The sequence below is a fragment of the Psammomys obesus genome, unplaced genomic scaffold, assembly GCF_907164565.1.
Source record: "Psammomys obesus unplaced genomic scaffold, mPsaObe1.curated_primary_1811, whole genome shotgun sequence".
NCBI classification, from domain to species: Eukaryota; Metazoa; Chordata; class Mammalia; order Rodentia; family Muridae; genus Psammomys; species Psammomys obesus.
Genome location: NW_026596466.1, coordinates 3,712,807 through 3,733,221, shown reverse-complemented (window position 1 = coordinate 3,733,221; position 20,415 = coordinate 3,712,807). Strand labels below are relative to the sequence as shown.

The 20,415-nt window shown below is 51.1% G+C and overlaps 1 protein-coding gene across 1 annotated transcript in view; it reads right to left on the bottom strand.

Annotated features, from left to right (window-relative positions):
• Card11 (caspase recruitment domain family member 11) overlaps nt 1-19,075 on the bottom strand; it is a 97,493-nt gene extending 78,418 nt beyond the window's left edge. Inside the window, exon 1 of the mRNA XM_055598543.1 lies at nt 18,861-19,075. The gene's annotated coding sequence lies outside the window, so the exon portion shown is untranslated. The remainder of the gene's footprint in view (nt 1-18,860) is intronic.
• Between the last annotated feature and the right edge of the window lie 1,340 nt (nt 19,076-20,415).

Genomic DNA, 20,415 nt, shown 5'->3' with positions numbered 1-20,415 from the left:
ATTGGTCCACAAGCATCTTTGTTGTGAGGGGCCTGGCCCAACTGCCAAGCAACAGGACAGACTCTGCCCAAATGGGGTGAGGGTGGGCAGCCAACCGTGATGGTGAAGGCTCACACTGGAGAGACCCAGCAGGGGCCACCAAGCCACGGTGGTGATCAGGGCTTCTTCAAGATGCCTTGCAGAGCAAGAGCTGAGAGGACAGACATCCAGGCCCCACCTGTGCCTCAGCTCCTTCTCAGCTTAAACCTAAAGTTCACAGCAGTCTGTGAAGGTGGGTTTGGAGGGGTCTGTTGTTTCCACGGAGGTAACACTGGCTAATTCTTCCCTCTCTGCCGGTCAGCACGTCAGCACGTGTCTTTTAATGCAGTGTGGTGGGGTGGATGGCTGATCCTAGCCTGTAAGGCTCCTGCAGCTTTAACTTTTCCCCTGAAACTCCAGCTACACCCGGATGGGCCCTAAGTAAGAGCGGATTATAGCCCAAAGGGGTGCAGAACTCAGCCTCGCTGTGAAGAGGAGCACGGTGGGACGCCCAGGGCCAACTGAGGAGGTTCCAGCCAGATTCTACAAGGGGGTTTGGAGAATCTTAGCATGGAGCTTCCAGTAAAAAGAACAATGAGCAAATTGCCACTGCAGTTGATCGCCAGGCCTTTGAGGTATCCATAAGGACATACTGACAATCAAGTTACTATCTATATTAGGAAGAACTAAAAAAAAAACATAGACATTTTAAAGAAAAATATTTCTCTGAAAGAGGACACCATTCATTGAATTCTGTTCATAAATTATTAATAGTTTTCAATTAAGATACACAATGCACTGCAAAATTAAAAAAAAAATGCATTAACCAGAACCTAAGTACATGAACCTTCTCACTGCAGAGCCTAACTCAACTATTTGTTTAAAGAAGGATTTAAAAAAAAGTTCTAATTCTATGTATGTCTCTGTATCCCTGGGGTCTTGTGCACATGCATAAGAGGCCAGAAGAGGGTGCTGGATTCCCCTGGAGCCTCAATGTGTGTGCTGGGTACCAGACCTTAATTCCGGGACAGTAAAGAGCCGAGCTGCTTCCACTGCCCCAAACCTCAACTCTTATTACTCAACACAGCATGTCAGCCAGCATCAGAACAAATACAAGGCATGTCGTAGAGCAAGGACAAACAACCAAAGAAAACCACACTCAGAGGATAAAGTCAAGCCCGATCCAGATCTGGCAGTGATGTGCGCAGATGTTGGAATGAGCACAGGTGCTGGGACCAGAAGGCAGGTGGTGAAAATAATTATGACCCATGATTGGATGGCATGAGGTGGACGATGAGGAGCAAGCAGGTGCAGTGGGTGAGGTAAATAGGAGACGGAAATTCGGAGAGAGGTTATAGGAGAAACTAGAAACATCAAACTGCGGGGCCATGACTTCGATGCTAGCCTCGGCTACAGAGTGAGTTCAAGCCTACCTGGGCTAAAGAGTTGAGATTCTGCTTTAAAAAATAAATCAATAAATTAGACCCACAGAAACCTCAGACAAGCTTTTGTGTGTAAGGAATGGAAGTGGGGGGTGAAAGTTAAGGAAACTCATCTCTCTCCCATCATGCTCCTTCTTGAGTTATTGGGTTCATTTGTAGGCACCAGAGTAGGATTTTCCTGGTTAGAAGAGGATCCATATACACACAAGTAAATAAATAAATAAATAATTGCTAAAATTTTTAATTCCCATGTAAAACTACAGAAATGGGTGTTGGCGATTCATGGCTGTAAGATCAGGATTCGAGAGGGTAAGGCAGGAGAATTATAGGCTCAAGGCCTAACTTAAAGGGCCCTTGGTATAGCTCAACAGTAGAATCCCCCAGTGAGGGGCTGGGGTGTGGCTCAGGGGTAGAGCACCTGCCTAGAATCCCCCAGTGAGGGGCTGGGGTGTGGCTCAATGGTAGAGCACTTGCCTAGAATCCCCCAGTGAGGGGCTGGGGTGTGACTCAGTGGTAGAGCCCCTGCCTAGAATCCCCCAGTGAGGGGCTGGGATGTGGCTCAGGGGTAGAGCACCTGCCTAGAATCCCCCAGTGAGGGGCTGCAGTGTGGCTCAGTGGTCACCTGCCTAGAATTCCCCAGTGAGGGGCTGGGGTGTGGCTCAGGGGTAGAGCTCCTGCCTAGAATCCCCCAGTGAGGGGCTGGGGTGTGGCTCAGGGGTAGAGCTCCTGCCTAGAATCCCCCAGTGAGGGGCTGGGGTGTGGCTCAGGGGTAGAGCCCCTTCCACGTACAAGGCACTAGATTCAACTCCCAATACTACAAATAAACAAAAACTTAAAATTTTATGTACATCTTTCCAAATTAAGGTCTCTGCCACACATGTTTGGTCAGATTTTCTCAATTCTCATCTAGAACAAAGAGCAAGAAGCAGTTTCCTCACAAGCCCGCAGGGTCCCCAGATCTTGCCCTCACAGTTTTCCTGAGCTGTCAGGTCCTCAAGGGTCAGGCCTGTTGGTAGCAAGCCTGTGGCCTGGAGATCAGATGAGCTCCTGGTTTCCTCCCAGCTTAGCACTTTCCTTATTCCTGTTTTTTTTTTTCTCCTCAAACTCAATCATATATCATTTACTCTTGACCTGCTTCAGGCTGTGCTATTTATATTGAGGGGAACAGCACTTTTGGCTTGTCAGCTCTCTCTGTGGGAACTTGGGTTGTCTATATGTGCACACGGAGTCCCTCACAAACTTGTCAAAATGGAAATCTGAATCCAGCAGACCCCGGGTGGGGCCTTTCTGAGAGCCCCAGGAACAGCTGGATGCTGCCGTCCCAGGGACCGTGCGGAGCAGCAAGAGGTGAGGCGACTCTCCAGCCTGATGCAAATACTCTCTCTCTGTTGATTCAGACGACAGCTACAGAGCTAGACACGAAAACCCACTGAACGTGCACTTCGATGAGTGCCCTTTAGATATGTAACATGCTGATGTGACAAAGTACCCCACAAAAGCAAAGTGTGCGAGGAAGGGTGTGACAGCTTTAGTAGTCACCCTGACGCAGCGTGGGCTCACCTGGGAGGGACTTACACCATGTCTGTGGTGGAGCGCCTCGGCTGGCAATTGACGCAGCAACACCCCGCCCACTGTGGGCGGCACCGTTCCCCAGGCTGAGCATCCTGAACCGTACAAGCGCGGAAATGGAGCTGAGGCGTGAGCCGGGCACACATTGATTCTCTGCTCTTGACTATGGATGCGATGTGAGCAGCTGCTTCAAGTTCCCTTCTTGACTTCCCTGTAAGTTTGAACTGTAACCTGGAACTGTGAGCTAAAAATAAACTCTTTTTCCCGTTGGGCTCCCCGCCCCACCATAATAGAAATGACTCTAAAATAGAGGATTTATTTTGGCTCACAGTTTGAGGGTGTAGTCCACTGTGGAAGGGAGATCACGATGGCACGAGTGTGAAGCAGCTGGTTGCACTAGCACAGTCAGGAAGCACAGAGATGAATGTGAGGGCCGGGGCTGCTCTCTCCTTTTTATTACTTGGGGCGTACAAAGCTGAAAATTCCCACCGTGTCAGAAAGAGTCATTCTCCAATATTATTTCTCAGCGTACTGTGTTCTGTTCTTGTTTCAGTGTCCCCCAGGAGTGTGTGCACACTTTGTGACAGTCACAGAGCTACACACTCAGGAGCTGCGTGGCTCTCGTGTGTGTGTGTGTGTGTGTGTGTGTGTGTGTGTGTGTTGCACTTCAGCACCAAGTTTCCTGGAGTAACAATAAAACTCTGCCTGGCCAGTGTCCAGTTAAACGAGGGCTTGCCTCTCGCCTCGAGGGCCCCATCTGTTCTCCTCGCTTCCGTCCGTGATCTCCATAACCTGTCCATCTAGCCTGGCTTGCAGCCCTTGTCCCCATGCCTCAGTGGCTCAGCTCCGCCTGCAGGACAGCATCTGCCCTTCCTGGCACAACATCCAGGCTTGTGCTGGCCTCCATGTGCTCACAGCTTTTATTTAAAAACTCAACACTGGCTATAGGTGTGTGTGTGTGTGTGTGTGTGTGTGTGTGTGTGTGTGCACGCGCGCAGGTTGCCATGCATGCACGTGGAGGCTGGAGGAGGACATCAGGTACCCTGCTTTATTACCAGCTGTCTATTCCTCTGAAATGGTGTCTCTCTCTGGGCCTGGAGCTAGGCCGGCAGCCAGTAAGACACAGCCCTCTCCCCATCTCTACTTTCCATGGGGTAATGGCTTGCACAATCATATCCAACTTTTTGCCCAGATGATGAAGATTTGAATTCAGGTCCTCATATGTGTGTAGCAATCCCTCTTATCCACTGAGCCATCTCCCTACACCCACTTTGTTTTTGAGACAAGGTCTCTCACTGACCTGGAGATAATACATTAGGCTGAGCTGGATGACCAGTGAACCCTAGGGGTTTCCTTGTCTCCACCTCCCTGGCACTGGGATTATACAAAAGTATATATATGTGTGTGTGTGTGTGTGTTTGTGTGTGTGTGTGTGTGTGTATCATGGGTTTGGGGCATGGAAGTCAGGGCCTCTTGTTTAGCCTCCTCCTTGGCCCTGTCAGAGCCTGTGTGGACCACTGTCCCCACCTGTCTGCCACATAAAATCCCATTCATGTTCCCACTATCATTTCGGCTTCTCTCAGCAGCAGGAGGTCTACATGGACTTCTGGTCAACCTGCCCTGTAGCTCGTCATTCAGAGCAACTGTGTTTTCATGCACCTGTCCCACCTCTATCTGAACAGACATTGTGGTGTCCTTTCTACAGCTGTGGTGAGGTGATCCACCGAAAGCAACTTGGCGAGGAACGGGTTTGTTTGGCTCACACTTCCGGATCGCAGTCCACTGAGGGAAGCAAGGGCAGCGGCTCAAGGAGCCTGAAGCAGACCATGGAGGAGTGCTGCTTGCTGGCTTGTTCACTAACTTTCTGACGTAGCTAGGACCACCTGCCCCGGGACGGTCCTGCCCACTGTGGATGAGGCCCTCCTGCATCACGTAGTAATCAGAGCAATCCCTCACAGACATGTCCACAGACCAGCTGACAAAGATAGTACTTGAGGCCTGTTCCAGTGAGCCTGGGCTGTATTAACTACTGTGACACCAGTTGATGCTTGCTGGGGCGGCGACCCATCTTCCCCTCCTGGGTGTGCTCTTTTGAGACACCATCTCATGCAACCCAGCCTGGCCTCCAGCTCATCAAGCAGCCAAGGATGGCCTTGAACTCATGGCTCTATCTTCCCAAAGCCATGATTACAGGCATATGCCACTATATCTGACTGATTTAGTGCTCTACCCACTGAGCCACATTTCCAGCCCTCCATTTCTGACATGTTAGTACATACCAGGGTGTCTGCACATGGTAGTCCCTGGGTGTGTGTTTAATGCATGTGTTGTGTATATGTTATATGCGTGCGATATGTGCGTTGTATATTTGTGTCTGCTGTGAGCATGTGTATTTGTATTATGTGGGTTTGTATGTGTATGTTATGTACTGTGTGTATATATGTGTGTTGTGTATCTGTGTGGTATGTGTGTATATGTGTGTTGTGTGTATGTGTGTTCTCTGTGTGCACATGTGACACGGTCCACTACCCTGCTGCTGGAAGAGAAAACCGAGGGTCATGTACAATGAACAGAAGCGTCTTTGGCTTGCGGTTCTAGAGGCTGGAAAGATCAAGCGGCCATATTTAGTGAGAATCTGCTTGGCGCTTCACCCCACAGCAAAAGAGCAAAAAGAAGTTCTGTAGGAGAGCAAGAAGGGAGACAAGGGGTGGGCTCGTGCTCTGTCGGGAGCCCTTCTCGAGACGACTCGCCCAGTGCGGCGACACCAGCGTCAATCCAGAGCCCCCAGGGCCTGCTTGCTTGCCTGTCTGTCCCATTCCTCCCCCCAACCCTAGCTCTACCCTTTCCTTCTCTTCAAGACAGGGTCTTGGCAAACTCACTATGTAGCTGAGGATGACCTTGTACCCCGATCCTTTTCCTCTACCTCCTGAGATCAGGAAAGTGCAGAAGGAGGCAACCACTCCTGATATGTCTTCACTTCATGGATGAGGACTGAGGTGCGGTGACCTGTCTGGCAAGGGCGACACGCCCGTCACTAGGGTTGCCCTGCCGACGCCAGGTTTGGAACCGCCTGAGGGACGGGCGAATCGAGGAGGGAGGGGCAAGTGCTGCTCAAGCTCCTGCAGCACTGAGCTGCTTTAGCATTTACTTGTGTGTCCTCTTGTGTCTGTGGCAGCTCCCAGAAGTCTATCCCACTCCTTATCTGTGGGACCCCGGCGTAAGCATCCTTACCTGTAGAGCCATCTCCCTGCCTCAGTAATTTTCGTGTGTGTGTGTGTGTGTGTGTGTGTGTGTGTATAAGCCAGAGAACAACCCGGGTCAACCACCTTGTTACTTTTTGAAACAGAATCTCTCATTGGCTTGGGACTCCCTGCTTTGGCTAGGGAGGGATCTGTCTGTCCCCACGTCCCTAGTCTATCACATGTGGGTGTCACTATGTACACTCAACTTCTCCTTCTCTTTCTCCTCCCCCTTTAGTGTTGATTCCGGGGCTGCAGCTCAGGACTTAACTGATGGGGTGGTGTCCCCAACAGTCTCCCAGAAGGGGCTTCGGGTTAGGCAGTCTCACTGTGTGTGCAGTGATCACCCCCTCCACCACAACAGCCTCCTAGTGACACCACCTTCAACAGCCTCTAGACTCTTGACTCCAGCTGAGATTTTAAAGGAAACAAAAGTCTGATTCAGTGTTTCCAGCATGGCAGGAAACTCAAGTCCTTTATTTATCTGCTGCTGAAAGAAAAAGAAAAAAAAAAAATCAAAGCAGAAAAAAAAAAAAAAAAAAGCGTCCACACGTTTGTGTCTTGGAAAATTCTGAATGTATATCATTTAACACCACAGCACACACTGCTCATCACAGAGGCTGCCCAGAGTAAAAGGCAAGAGGAGAGATGATTACCATAAAAGACACATGCTAATGAGTAAGAGCCCGGCCAACCATTCGGCCAGTCTGACCTGATATACGCTACTGGCAAGAGGAGACACCAAGCAGTGGGCAGGCAGATGGCTCCCTGGAATTGCTGGGGGACGCGGACGCACACAGAACCCGGCCATCCACGGGCTCTCTATGGGATGGCGGAAGATAGCATGGAAGGCAGTAGCATTCAAGGTGAAGCAAAGGGGGTTTGTGGATTTAGGGACAGGGACTTGTTTGTCTGGTGACAAAGATAGATGTGTCTGGGTGTTTGCCCTGGATTCCCCGGAGTGGTGGGTGTGAGCCTAGTGATTCCCCAGAGCTCCCCGACACAGCTGCCACAGTGACAGGGTGCTGCTAACTACCCAAGCAGAGATCCAATTTGCTTTAGAGATCTTTGTGAGAAGGCTGGACCCTTAGGGGAATCAAGATGAATCTGGGGAGGAGTTTTCCCCACCTGCTGGGCAGTGGCATCAGTGGCAAGGGCAGTAGTAGGGACCAGGGGCTCTGAGGGTCCCAATACACAAGAGGGAAATCTGGACTCTCACCTAGACAGCTGCTAGATGCTTAGTCGTGGCCCAGGGAGTGGCTGGGTTGCCAAAGGGTCCACTCGGCACTAGGACCTGCGTTCTACCCCCGGAACCCATGTGCAAGTCTGGGTGTGGTGCTGTGGTCGTGTAATGCCAGCTGGAGAGCTGGATGTGGGCAGCTTCTTGGAGCTTGTTCCATCCAGCCTTGCCAAATTGCTTAACTCCAGGTCCCAGTGAGAGACTCTGCCTCGGAAAACAACATGAGGGCCAGGGAGATGGCTCTGAGAACAGAGAATCTGTGGCCAGGCCTGATGACCTCAGTTTGACCCCCGAGACCTGTGTGGTAGAAAGAGAGAAGCAACTCCTTGCAAATTATCCTCTGATCTCCATACACATTGGTGGCATGTGTGCCTTGCCCCCAGTAACTGCACCACACAGAAAACCCAAGATGGATGACTCCTGAGGATGGTATTCAAAGCTGACCTCTGGCTGCCACATACATGTACACACATATACACCTGCGCGCGCGCACACACACACACACACACACACACTATTGAAGACAGATGCTGGGTTGCTGAAGGACCACAAGCCTGTATCCAACATCTGTATTTACTGCATTTCTCATGGATCCCAGGGAAGTCAAATGGCCCTATCTTCCAGAGGAAGGAAAGCCAGAGGAAGACGCTGAAGGTCAGAGGAAAGGCTGGTGCGGAGGAGACCACGATACACACCCAGCGAGGTCAATTAATAAAAATCAACCTTCACTTTACAGAAAGCTCTGTTGCTCCCATCACCATTTTTCACCCACTTAGCTCTTAAGCTCCTTTGAGCAGTTTTGCAGAGCAGGAAGGCAAGGATTATTCATCTTCATCTTGTTTCATGAAGAAACAAAATCTTGGGAGCAGGGAAGTGATTTTTTTCAAAGACACAAGGTCACCATGGAGTTTTATAGCTGGTAGAGAAGAAGAGAGAAGAGGGCCCAGGCTGCCCTTTCCAGGTTCCTGACCACAGCAGACATCAGCAATTGATTCCAGAACACTCTACCGCCGAGCTGGGATTCACTGTGAAGTACTCCTGGAAGCCATTACCAGTAGCCTGGATTTGGCCTGCAAAATGGAATCCCCTTCAACTTCCAACCCTGTCTGATCTCCTTTAGCTAATGAGAAGACTGAGTTTCTGTGGACTGAAGGGAATTGACCAAGATTGCCCTATGGCTCAGTGATCCAAAATCTAAGCCAGAGCTCACCCTTTTTAAATAAGATTTTAATTTTGTTTATTTAAGGTAGAATTTAAAAAGTTTCTGTGTGTGTGTGTGTGTGTGTGTGTGTGTGTGCGTGCGCGCGCGCGCGCGCGCTGGCCAGTGTCTTTATTGCTCTGTGCCTTCATGCCTTGAGAGTCTTTCACTGAACCGGAAGCTCACTGTTTCATTTAAGCTGATCAATCAAACATTTACCCAGAATCAACTGGCCAACTGCATGCAAATACATTTTTAAAAAAAGCTATTTCTTCTAAGGCTTCAGTGAGTCACAAAATCTTTTCTGGAGGCAACAAGTGAATTATCAATGTCAATAAAATGCATTATGTAGTAAAATACTAGTAATCATTTCCTGAATCCTGAGTACTGTTTGCCCAGTTCTCGTCAGACTGAGAAACAAACGGTGCTGGAATGGTAGCACCACAGGTGAGGTCTTCAGCCAAGCCTGACTGGATCCCGTCTCTGAGCCCACATGGAGGAAGAAGAGAACTGACTCCCACAGCTGTCCTCTGACCACCACACATGAGCTGAGCCACATGCACACCCGGAAAATGGTTAGAGAAAAGAGAGACCTTCTGGGCGGCGGTGGCGCACACCTTTAATCCCAGCACTCGGGAGACGGAAGCAGGCGGATCTCTGAGTTCAAGGCCAGCCTGCTCTACAGATTGAATTTCCAGGTCAGCCAAGGCTACACAGAGAAGCTTGAAAAACAGCCACAGGAGAGGCACACTGAACACAGGCCATCATCCCACCCACATGGGCTCTGAGAAGGCAGCTTAGCTAAGGTTGCTGTGAGCAGACCCCGTGGCCGGGTCAGTCTATAAAGGGAAGCATTTAACTGAGGGCTTGCTTTCAGTTTCGGAGGGTGAGTCCAGGAGCACCACGGCAGGAAGCACGGTGGTGAGGAAGCAGGCACGGTGCTGGAGCAGTAGCCGAGCACTTAGAGCTGATCCGTAAGATGGAGGCAGGGATTCAGTCAGGCCCTGGTGTGGGCTTCGAAATCTCAAAGCCCGTCCACCCCAGTGACATACCTTCTCTAACAAGGCCACGCCTCCTAATCCTTCCCAAACAGTCCATCAGATGGGGACCAAACATTCAAGAACATGATCCTCTGGGCTGTGTTTGTCCAAACCACCACTGAAAAGGAAGGTACCTACTGATTCAGACATTGCCAGCAAATTTGGACTTAACCCAGTTCAAGCTAGTTGTTTAACCTAAGCATGCTTTTTTTTTTTTTTTTTTTTTTTTCTTGCTTTCAGTGCTGTGAATTAAACCTAGAGCCACAGGAGGGCTAGGCAAACACTCTACCACCGAGCTGTATTGCCAGCCCAGGACAATCATTCACCACGTAGAAACGCTTACCGATGGCAGAACGGGAGAGTGTACCTCGGCTGTTGGGAGGGCTTGGGAGACACCTGGAGGTCTATGAATGCCCTGTGCCTAGGGCTGAGCGACGCCTCCCCATGTATACAGGAAATCTCTCTTGTCCTAGATTTTCTATAGCTGCACGAAATCGCTGTGTGCAGATGACATGAAAATAGAAGTGAAACTCTACCTAAGGGGAACAAAGGTGGGGGAGGGGGGAGGCAGGGGAGGGTGATGAGGGAATGTGCTCAAAATACATTTTTGCATGAAAATGGCCTTATATAGCTCAGTCTAAGATCAACCAACCAAAGGCATCAAGCTGTATGTGTAAGACTGAAGGGAGCAGTGTATGCACGCTCTATTTCTCTCTCTCTCTCTGGTTTTTGAGACAGGGTTTCTCTGTGCAGCCCTGGCTGTCCTGGAACTCACTCTGTAGACCAGGCTGGCCTCGAACTCAGAGATCCTCCTGCCTCTGCTGGGATTAAAGGTGTGAGCCACCATCGCTTGGTAGTTTGTTCTATCTTGACGTAATCAAATCCTGGGTCAGGGAGATGGCTCGGGAAGAGCGTTTGCTGAGCAACGATGAGGACCACAAATCTACACAAAACTATCGGCGTGTGGTCACATGCTGGTCCGTAATCCCAGTACGCTGGGGCTGGGGTGGGCAGTTGGCCTGCTGGAGCTCGCTGCCCGTCAGCCTGGCTCCAGGCTAGTTCTTTCTAGAGAAGAAGGTGCAGTGTAACAGAGCAGGGTGCCGGACGTCCTCTTCCGGTATCACACACATGCGCACACTCGCACATACATGTACATATACACTTGCAAACACACACAAACGTTATATAAGAAAAGAAAATGGCGCCAGGTGTGCTGTGGTGGTGCACGCCTTTAATCCCACCAGAGGCAGAGGCAGGAGGATCTCTGTGAGTTTGAGACCCGCCTGGTCTACTTAACAAGCTCTAGGCTGGCCGGGGCTACATCGTGAGACCCTTCTCCAAAGAGATAAGTAAATGGGGGTGGGAAGATTGGCTCAGTGGTTAAGAGCTCCGATCCGGGGCTCACTTCCCGGCACCCCTGTGGCTGCTCACAGCCGTCTGGAACTCCAGTCCCAGGGGACCCGACGTCCTCCTCTGGCCTCAGCGCACCAGGCACCCACGTGGTGCACAGACAGGCAGACCAGGCACCCACACATGTAAACAGTAATAACCCTGATAGTAAGTGACGTAACAAGGTTTTTCTTTCCCTGGCGGGCATTGGTTATCAAGACAGAGGCCACAGCCTGGGTTCCTCACACTCCTCTCAGGGCGGGACAGGGGTGAACCGGGTGCTCGGCCAGAGGAAATGCTGTTAGATCACGCTGAGTAGGAATCTCCAAGAGCCAGAGTGCAAATCGCAGCTTTAAAAAATGTTTTAGAGAGGGCTGAGGGCGGGGGTGGGGTGGCTATGTCGGCAAAGTGCTTGCCATGCAAGCCTGCCGACCTGAGTTCAGTCCCCGGCACAGACAGAAAAGGTGGGCGTGGTGGCGCGTGCTCGGAAGTCCAGCAGCAGGCAGAGAGACAGGAGGGTCCCCGGCCTCAATCCCTGAGGCTGACCTCTGGCCTCCGTATGCACACACACACACACATGTATAGGCACATATGTACAAATGTATACATACACACATGTATATGTGTGAACACACATACATGCCAACACACGCACATATGCATACATGCATAAACATGCACACATGTATACACATCACATGTATACAAAACACATGTTCATGCCTATACACACATAACACATGTGTTTATATATAAACACATATGTAGACATGGATACACATATCTACGCACATTTAAACACATGCACACACATGAATACATACATATACATACATGTATACACACAAACACACAGGTATACACGCCAACGCACATGTACATGTGCACACACATGTATACACACACCACACACATTTCAGGTGAAAAAGGACCCCCAGGCTCCCCACCCTGAGCTCCTGCTGTAAACGGCTTCTTGCACGTGTTTTAGTGTCTTCTCACACACAGTCCGGACAAAGGTCCCCGCCAGCCCAGCTCGTTCCCATCGGGGCCCTCGCAGCGCCCAGAGTGTGGCTGGCTCTACCCCGTCCTGGCTGTGCCCGCCCTGCGTCTGTCTTCGTGTGTGCAAGCTCGCCTGCGAGGCTCACAGGCAGAAGCCCTGAGCTGTAGGGTTTACTCATTCATACTCATGTATGTTGTCCTGTCAACCCTGTGTGAGGCTGCCCAGCGCCCTGCCCCCTTTGCCATGACCAGGTTTCCCTAAGCCTCCCCTCCCCCCTTTCTCTTTCTTCCCTGATGTGTGTGTTGTGTGTAAGTGTGTATTGCACGTTCACCCACATGCATGCATGTGGAGGTCAGACATGGACTTTGAGGGTCTTACTCAACTGTTCTGCCCAGGATGCCCTGAGGCAGAGCCTCTCACGAAACCTGGAGCTCCCTGAGAGCCTAGACCGGCAGACTTCTGCCTCAACCGAGAAAGTCTGCTGGGGCGCTCTGCCGGGGACCTCAACCTTCAGGTGAGAGCCGGGGACTGAGATCCAGGACCTCACGTCTGTGACTTCACCCTTTGCTGAGGCAGCCCTCTCCTCAACCCTCTTCCCCAAGGTGTTGCTCTGAAGCCCAGGCTGGCCTTGCACCCTGGCATTAGGGCAGTTATCTTCCCCGCCTCGCTTTCCCCGTCAAAGAGTGCTTGTGGTCCGGCAGTTCAAACTGTCATTCCCCTTCTGCGCTATTTCACGTGGATTTATTGTAACCACGTGTTCATGCCTCTGCCCATTTTTCCATTTGTTTGGCTGCTTTAGCGCTTTCCCCATGGGGTCGGACTCTCTTACTCTGGGGTAGGTGACATTCCGCTGGGTCTATCCTGTGGCACCCACATGCTCATTCTGTCTGTGGCCCAGGGTTGAGTCACTTTGAAAGGGACCGTCTAGCTCACACACCATAAAATATGTTTTTATCCGGACCCTTCAGGACGAAGTTCGCAGATTCCAGTGACTAATTGATTTACAAGCATGCTCTTTATATATTAAGGAAAGAACTTTGTCTTATCTGCTCTGTTTTGCACCTAATTTTGGTTTTGCCTCCTATCCTCGTAATAATCAAAACAAAAGTAAAACAAACTTCAAAGCGCATGCCCCAGAACCTGTGACGTAACTGCTTCATATGAAAGTACTATCTGTGTTAATGCAGGGATGATACTTTAAAAGTTTTTAGACGGACGGGGTCTCACTAAGTTGCCCCGACTGATTAAATTCACTCTGTAGCCCTAGCTGAACTTCAACTTGAGCTTGAATTCCCCCTGCCTCAGCTCCTAAGTCGTTGGCAGGACAGGCCTGCATTACCATGTCCATTTACGGAACAGTGTGTGTGTGTGTGTGTGTGTGTGTGTGTGTGTGTGTGTGTGTGTGAGAGAGAGAGAGAGAGAGTATGAGTGTGTGTGTGAGTATGTGTGTGTGTATGAGTGTGTGTGTGTATGAGGGTGTGTGTGTATGATTGTGCGTGTGTATGAGTGTGTGTATGTGTGTATGAGTGTGTGTGTGTGTGTTGTTGTTGCTTTGTTTTGTTTGTTTTTTAAATTCACATGGAAGCCAGAAGGCAGCACTGAGTACTATCATCAGGAATGATGCTCTTTTCCTCATTGTCCTCCTCTGGGCAGGGTCTCTCATTGGCCTATAGCTCATCAACTTCGCTAGCCCGGCCTGCAAGCCCGTGGGTCCTCCTGCCTGCACTCCCAGCCCTGAGCTTGAAACTACATCCCAACACGCACCGGATTTGTATATATGTGCAAGGGATCGAACTCTAGTCTTCATGCTTTCGAGGCAAACACTTTTTTGAGCCATCTCCCCAGGATGGGAGGAAACCTTTTTGTTTCAAGACGTTTGTTTTGTTTTGTTTTCATGGCAGGGTTTCTCTGTGTCACCCTGGCTGTCCTGTAGACCAGGCTGGCCTCGAACTCAGAGATCCACCTGCCTCTGCCTCCTGAGTGCTGGGACTGAGCACAGTCTCTATTTTTAGTCCATGAGTGTTTGACTTTCATGTGTGTATATGTACCACGCACGCACCGAGTACCCACAGAGGCTGGGGAGAGTGTCAGGTACCTTGGAACTGGAGTCGGGGACCACCATGTGAGTGCTGGGAACAGAATGCAGGCCCTCGGCTAGAGCAACCAGCCTTTGGCCACTGAGCCAGCCTCCCCACCCCCACCCCCCGAACCCACACCCCCTTGGCTCCTGGGATGGTTTTGCCTAATATGTGCACTTTGCTGAGTTCCCATAGCTCCCAGGGAGCGAAGCTGCGACGGCAGCCTCACCACCTGGCTCCAGGTCTGTAGATCTTCTCGGAAAGCATCTTGCTTCCTAACAATGAGGTCAATACTAGGGGTGGCGGTGGCCAGAGAAAGCAGGAGTTCCGGCAGCTTCTGGCTTCCTTCCCTCTAGGTGTGAGAGGGTTTCGGGGCAGAGTGTGAGGGCGGGGGTGCCCTCAAGCTGATGTCTGCGTATTCCACGGCGGATGGCGTTCGAAAACTTAAAGCATAAGGGAAGGTTTGGAACGAAGCTTGCACACCCTTCTCTTGCTCAGCCCGTCAGGAGCATCTTCCAGTTAGGAATGGATGTGTGGACGGCCATGTGACAGGGAGCAGATGTGCTGGTGAAGGGGGAGGAGCCAGAGGCGGGAAGAGGGGGCAATTGCCCGGCAGCAGGCCCCGGCGCTGAGCTTTTATTACTCTTGGAATTGAGCCACGGCCACCCATTACACAAATCTGAGAGTGACCGTTATAATCTCTGAGCCCTTGAGCAAATCACTGCCTGAAGGTTACCTTTCTGAAAACTGTCACCCCGTTAAAACCACTGGGCCAGAGAGCAGGGTCCCTAGAGGAGGCTGTGGGGATGTATGCGGGCTGTGTTCTTTATAGGTGGTTTGTGAACGGTGCTACTCCTACACGATCTGCTGGCTGAAGAGGCCAGAATCTGTTCCTTGTAAGTTTTTCTTTGGGGACAGGAATGTGTTCTCCGTAGTATAATTTTCTGCTTAGAATCCCCCAGTGAGGGGCTGGGATGTGGCTCAGTGGTAGAGCACCTGCCTAGAATCCCCCAATGAGGGGCTGGGTGTGGCTCAGTGGTAGAGCACCTGCCTAGAATCCCCCAATGAGGGGCTGGGTGTGGCTCAGTGGTAGAGCCCCTGCCTAGAATCCCCCAGTGAGGGGATGGAGGCAGGGCTTAGTGATAGAGCCTTTGTCTAACTTGAGTGAGTCCCTGGCTTCAATCTCTAGCACTGCATAAAATCTAAACAAAACCCTGTCAATTTCCTTTAGCAGAAAGCATTTTTTGAGGGGCTTCTTTGAAAGCTGTCTTTGCTTTTCTTTTTGTCCCTGATTTCAACCAATCCAAGTATTTTCCAGCCGGCTTGATTCATGCAGCCACACAAGTGAGAGCAGTTTATCTCCAGGGTAGATTTCCTGAGTACAACTCTGTGATTTCCTTCAATTCACACAATCATTCTGTACCACTGGGAGTGTAAACAGGGAAACTGAGGTAGCCTACACAAAGAAGCCTGCCCAGCTGGGGTGCAGTGGGAGCAACCAGTGGTGCTGTGCCTCCAAGTCTGGACTCAGGCTTTACCCTTGGACATATGCCTAGGACCTGGCTGTTAACAGCCAAGGTGGTGAGTGGCAGATCCATCTTTCCTTAAAACGTTTGTGTGTGTGTGTGTGTGTGTGTGTGTGTGTGTGTGTGTGTGTGTGTTTTCTTTCAAGGTAGGGGTACTCTGTGTAGCCCTGGCTGACCTGGAACTCTCTTTGTAGACCAGGCTGGACTCAAACTCAGTGATCTGGCTGCCTCTGCTGCTTGAGTGCTGGGATTAAAGGCGTGCACCACCACAGCCCAGCTTCCTTTAAAATTTTTAAAGGATTTATTTTAAATAATGTGTATTTATTTTAAATAATGTGTCTCTGTGGGTATGCACATGTAAGCGCAATGCCTACGGAGGCCAGGAGAGGGCATCTGTCTCTGGAGCTGGGCTTATAGGTTGTTGAGGGTTGCTGCCAGGTGTGCTAGGAATGGAACACATGTTGTCTACAAGAGCAGCACTTGCTCTTCACCACAGAGCCATGTCCTCAGCCCCAGGACGTCTTCTATTATTGTCCCTAACACCACAGAGCAGCCGTTCTCAACCTGCCTGAGGCTGTGACACCTTAATACAGTTCCTCCTGTCGTGGTGACCCCCCCCCCCAGCCGTAGAATTGTTTTCATTGCTGCCGCATAACTGTAGTTCTGCTACTGTTATGAATCATGATGTGAACGTAAACATAAGGTCTTAGGTGACCCCTGTGAAATGGTCATTTGACCACCAAAGGGGTCACAACCCCCAGGTTGAGAACTGCCGCCATAGAGAACTCTGTAAACAACAATGGCTGACTCTCTGACTCTACTGGAGAATGACATCACGGAGCTCAACAGCAAGCCCAATACAGGCCCCAGAACCTGCAGATGGAACGCTGGCCTCCTACTGACCGCTCCCCTGACCCTATGTATCTATTTTAATTCAAGTGTCACAGGTCTGCCTTTGCAAAACAGCAAGCCAAGGTGTGGTCTGAGCCAGGGAGGCTGTCAGGGATACGGGCTCATATGAGACATAGCAAGACCCCATCCTGATGACCTTCAAAGCAGAGAGAAGCAAGGACAGCTTTAAAAACACACTGGTGCTGCTGAAAGCCTATCCTTTCAGAAACTCTGGAGGTTCAGGCAGGAGGATGGCATGATGAAGGCAGCCTAGGCTACAAGCTAAATTCAGGAGGGAGAGAGAGAGAAAGAAAGAGGTGGGGCTTGAGATAAAACAACTCAGTGGTAGAGCACCTGCCCAGAATTCCCCAGTGAGGGGCTGGGGTGTGGCTCAGTGGTAGAGCACGTTCCTAGAATCCCCCAGTGAGGGGCTGGGGTGTGGCTCAGTGGTAGAGCACGTTCCTAGAATCCCCCAGTGAGGGGCTGGAGTGTGACTCAGTGGTAGAGCACCTGCCTAGAATCCCCTAGTGAGGGGCTGGGGTGTGGCTCAGTGGTAGAGCTCCTGCCTAGAATCCCCCAGTGAGGGGCTGGACTGTGGCTCAGTGGTAGAGCTCCTGCCTAGAATCCCCCAGTGAGGGGCTAGGGTATGGCTCAGTGGTAAACTATGATCCCGTCTCCTGTCATTCTCAAAACACAGATCCACTGTACCATGGGGGGAAAAAATCTCTTGTAGGGAAGGTGCACAAAAGCTGCACAAGAACGGGTGGAGAAGGAAGCCTTGGCTCACCGTTTCGGCTCACCCTTTCGGCTCACCTCAGCTTGGGATCCTTGCTGAACCCTGGGACTCAGCTGTGTCTGAGAGCCTTCCTCTGAGTTCTCTGTCATCAGAGCATACTGACTGCAAGACAGGCATCTCAGGGTGAGGACCGAAATGTTCCTTCTGTGGTCCTTTAGGTCAAACACAGCCGCCCAGGAAGTACTCACTGATTGATTTACTCAGCAAACAGGCATCCTCATGAGGGAGTTTGGTTTGTGTAGGGTTTCTCTGTGTAGCACAGGCTAGCCTGGAATTCCCAGTCCTCCAGCCTCTACTTCCAGTGTGCACTGTAACCTTGTGTGTTTTACCTACAGATATTTGTTGCAGTGGTTTTCCTTTGCAGTCCTATAAAGGATCTTTGTGTGTGTGTGTGTGTGTGTGTGTGTGTGTGTGTGAGAGAGAGAGAGAGAGAGAGAGAGAGAGAGAGAGAGAAAGGCTGCAGGGGTAGTGATGCCCCAGCCGCCCCCATGATACTTGGCTAATGGAATCTGCACAGGTGTAGACCACTTCCCTGTGCTGCTCCTGGCTTCGCTCTGGAAACACCCATCGCAGGCTCAGGGGCATCTGTCTTCCCTTCACAGATGCCTTGGGGATGGAGAGGCCTGGGATTCGGGGAAGACGTGAGCGTGAAGAAGTGCAGTTAGATTCCTGTCTGTACACTAATTCACTGTCTGGGTTTCCAGCACGCATTACAAATGAGAAGGTACTAAATAAATGTTGGGTGAGGGACCCTTCCCCCGCTTCCTAGTAGGCCATACCTTCCAGAAAAGTCATAAATGTCACAAAAATTTTTCTTTTAAAACTACTGATAAAACTGCCTGGTCATTTAGAGATCAAGGTTGAGCTGGTGGCCCCTGGCCTCCACAGCCCCCCCCCCCCACACCGGCATAAATAAATCCCTAGGCCACAAGTCACTCTCTCTGCCTTCAGAAGAGCTTTGTAACCTCCCCAGCAGGTTTGGGGAGGTGGCTCTAAGCGGCAAACCACTGGTCCCCAATACACAAGCCACCGGAGGACCATCCTTTGCCCTGGCACCTCTCTTTGGAGAGCAAGGAGGGCCACCTTCTCAAGAGCCCCTGAGTTAGGCTGGGCTGTTCGCTGTAAACTTCCGGCCATTCATGTGTGAGTCAAGTTCTATTCCTCCTCTGGAGCAGGTGCAAGGACAGGGCCGGGCTCCCCATTCATTCCCCTTCTCTCCGAGCTTTGCTAGGGCCAAGCCAGGGGTGTTTGCAGTTAGTGACCCAAGAATTGCAGAGTGAGGTCCAGAACCCTTAGCGGAGAGAACGAGGGGAGGGGCTGCAGAGCGGAACGGTATCAGCCCTCCACACCCTGCTGCCTCCGGAACTTCACCGTGTCCGGGTGTCCGAGCAACAGCCCCTCTTCAGTCCCCAGCCCCAGCCCTGCTGCGCCTACCTGGGGTGTTCATGCTCTGCAGGCGCGGGGTGCTTCCTCCACGTTGCCCTCCAGCTTCCTCCAGAGCTGGGATCCGGTCTCCCGCGTGTACCTGGCTGAGGCTGCCACCCTCCCGGGGCCTTGCAGACCGTCGGGGAAGCGCCTTTAGGAGTCCCAGGATAAGAGGGCTCAAAGAGAGGAGAGAGAAACAAGGGAGAAAGGAAAGAAAGAGAAGAGAGAGAAGAGACAGAGAGAAAGTGTGTCATAGGCTGGTAGGGGCGGGGGAGAAAAAAATGCAAAACCAGACAGGAAACGAGACTTGAAAAAAAATTGCAAAAGGTTAGAAAAAAAAAGAGATAAGGAAGGGGGAGGGGCGGGTTTGAGCCCAAGGCTTTGGAGGCCTGGCTGTAAGTGGTGAGGGATGCTCCTAGGGTGGGGACATTGCTGGGCTTGGGTGCTGAGTCCAAGGTGGCCAGCCCATCGGCTTTAAATGGGTGAAGTTGGCCCAGCCTGGGTCATCAACCATGGGGTCCCAGTGTGGGCTTAGGAGGGGTGTGCCTTCTTTTTTTTTTTTCTTACGTTTTTCTGGGGTAGTTTGGAAAGAGGGGTCTTGGAATTCTTCACTGGGAGGGGTGATGTAGAAGGCAGCTGTTTCTACCACGAGAGACTCATGTTTGCTCAGAAATGGAACCAGGAACCAGGAACCAGAAAGAGAATGTCCCTAAAATAAACAGCCCTCAGAAGGTCCCCAACACTGGGCTCAGAAAAATAGGCATGGCTTTGGAGAAAACTTTTTGAAAGATTAATTATGATTACTTTGTAAACTGTGTGACGGGGGTTGGGTGTATGCGCACTGCTTTCTAAAAGATGCCATCATGTCTGCTTTACAAACTCCTCTCTGCCTTCCTCCTTTGAGTCTCTTGCTGAATGTGTGTCTAGGCTGGCAGACAGCAAGCTGCAGTGACCCTCCTGTTTTCACCCCCACAGCCCTGGGGTTTCAGACCTGGCCACACCCCGATTTTTGTACCGGGTGCTTGGGATTTGAACTCAGCTCCTCCTGCTTGCACAGAAAGAGCTCTTACACGCTCGAAAGCTTTTGGTCTGTAAAGGAGAGTGCTTACTCACCCTGCCTCAGGCAAGGTGAGAAAGGACTCCACAAGCTTCACGACAACTGAAGTGTCAGGAAGATGTACACAGGGCACACACGCCAGGATGACAGCTTCTCACCAACTAGCAAACTGTGTAGTTCACACCCACACTGTGTTCTGTGTCCCCCCCACCCTCTGGTCCTCTTCCAGTCAGGTCCCACCTGGAGCAGCACACTCAGCTCCAGCTGAGACTGGTTTTGCCCATTCAGGAGCACTGTTACTTTTTATTCCATGGAGATTGAATCCAGGGGCTTCTGTATAGTAAGCAAGCACTCTGCTGCTGAGCCACGTGTTCAGCTGCCTCGCTGGGGGGTTATAGGCAGGTGCTCCACCACTGAGCCACACCCCAGCCCCTCACTGGGGAGTTATAGGCAGGGGTTCTACCATGAGCCACACCCCAGCCCCTCACTGGGGGGTTATAGGCAGGG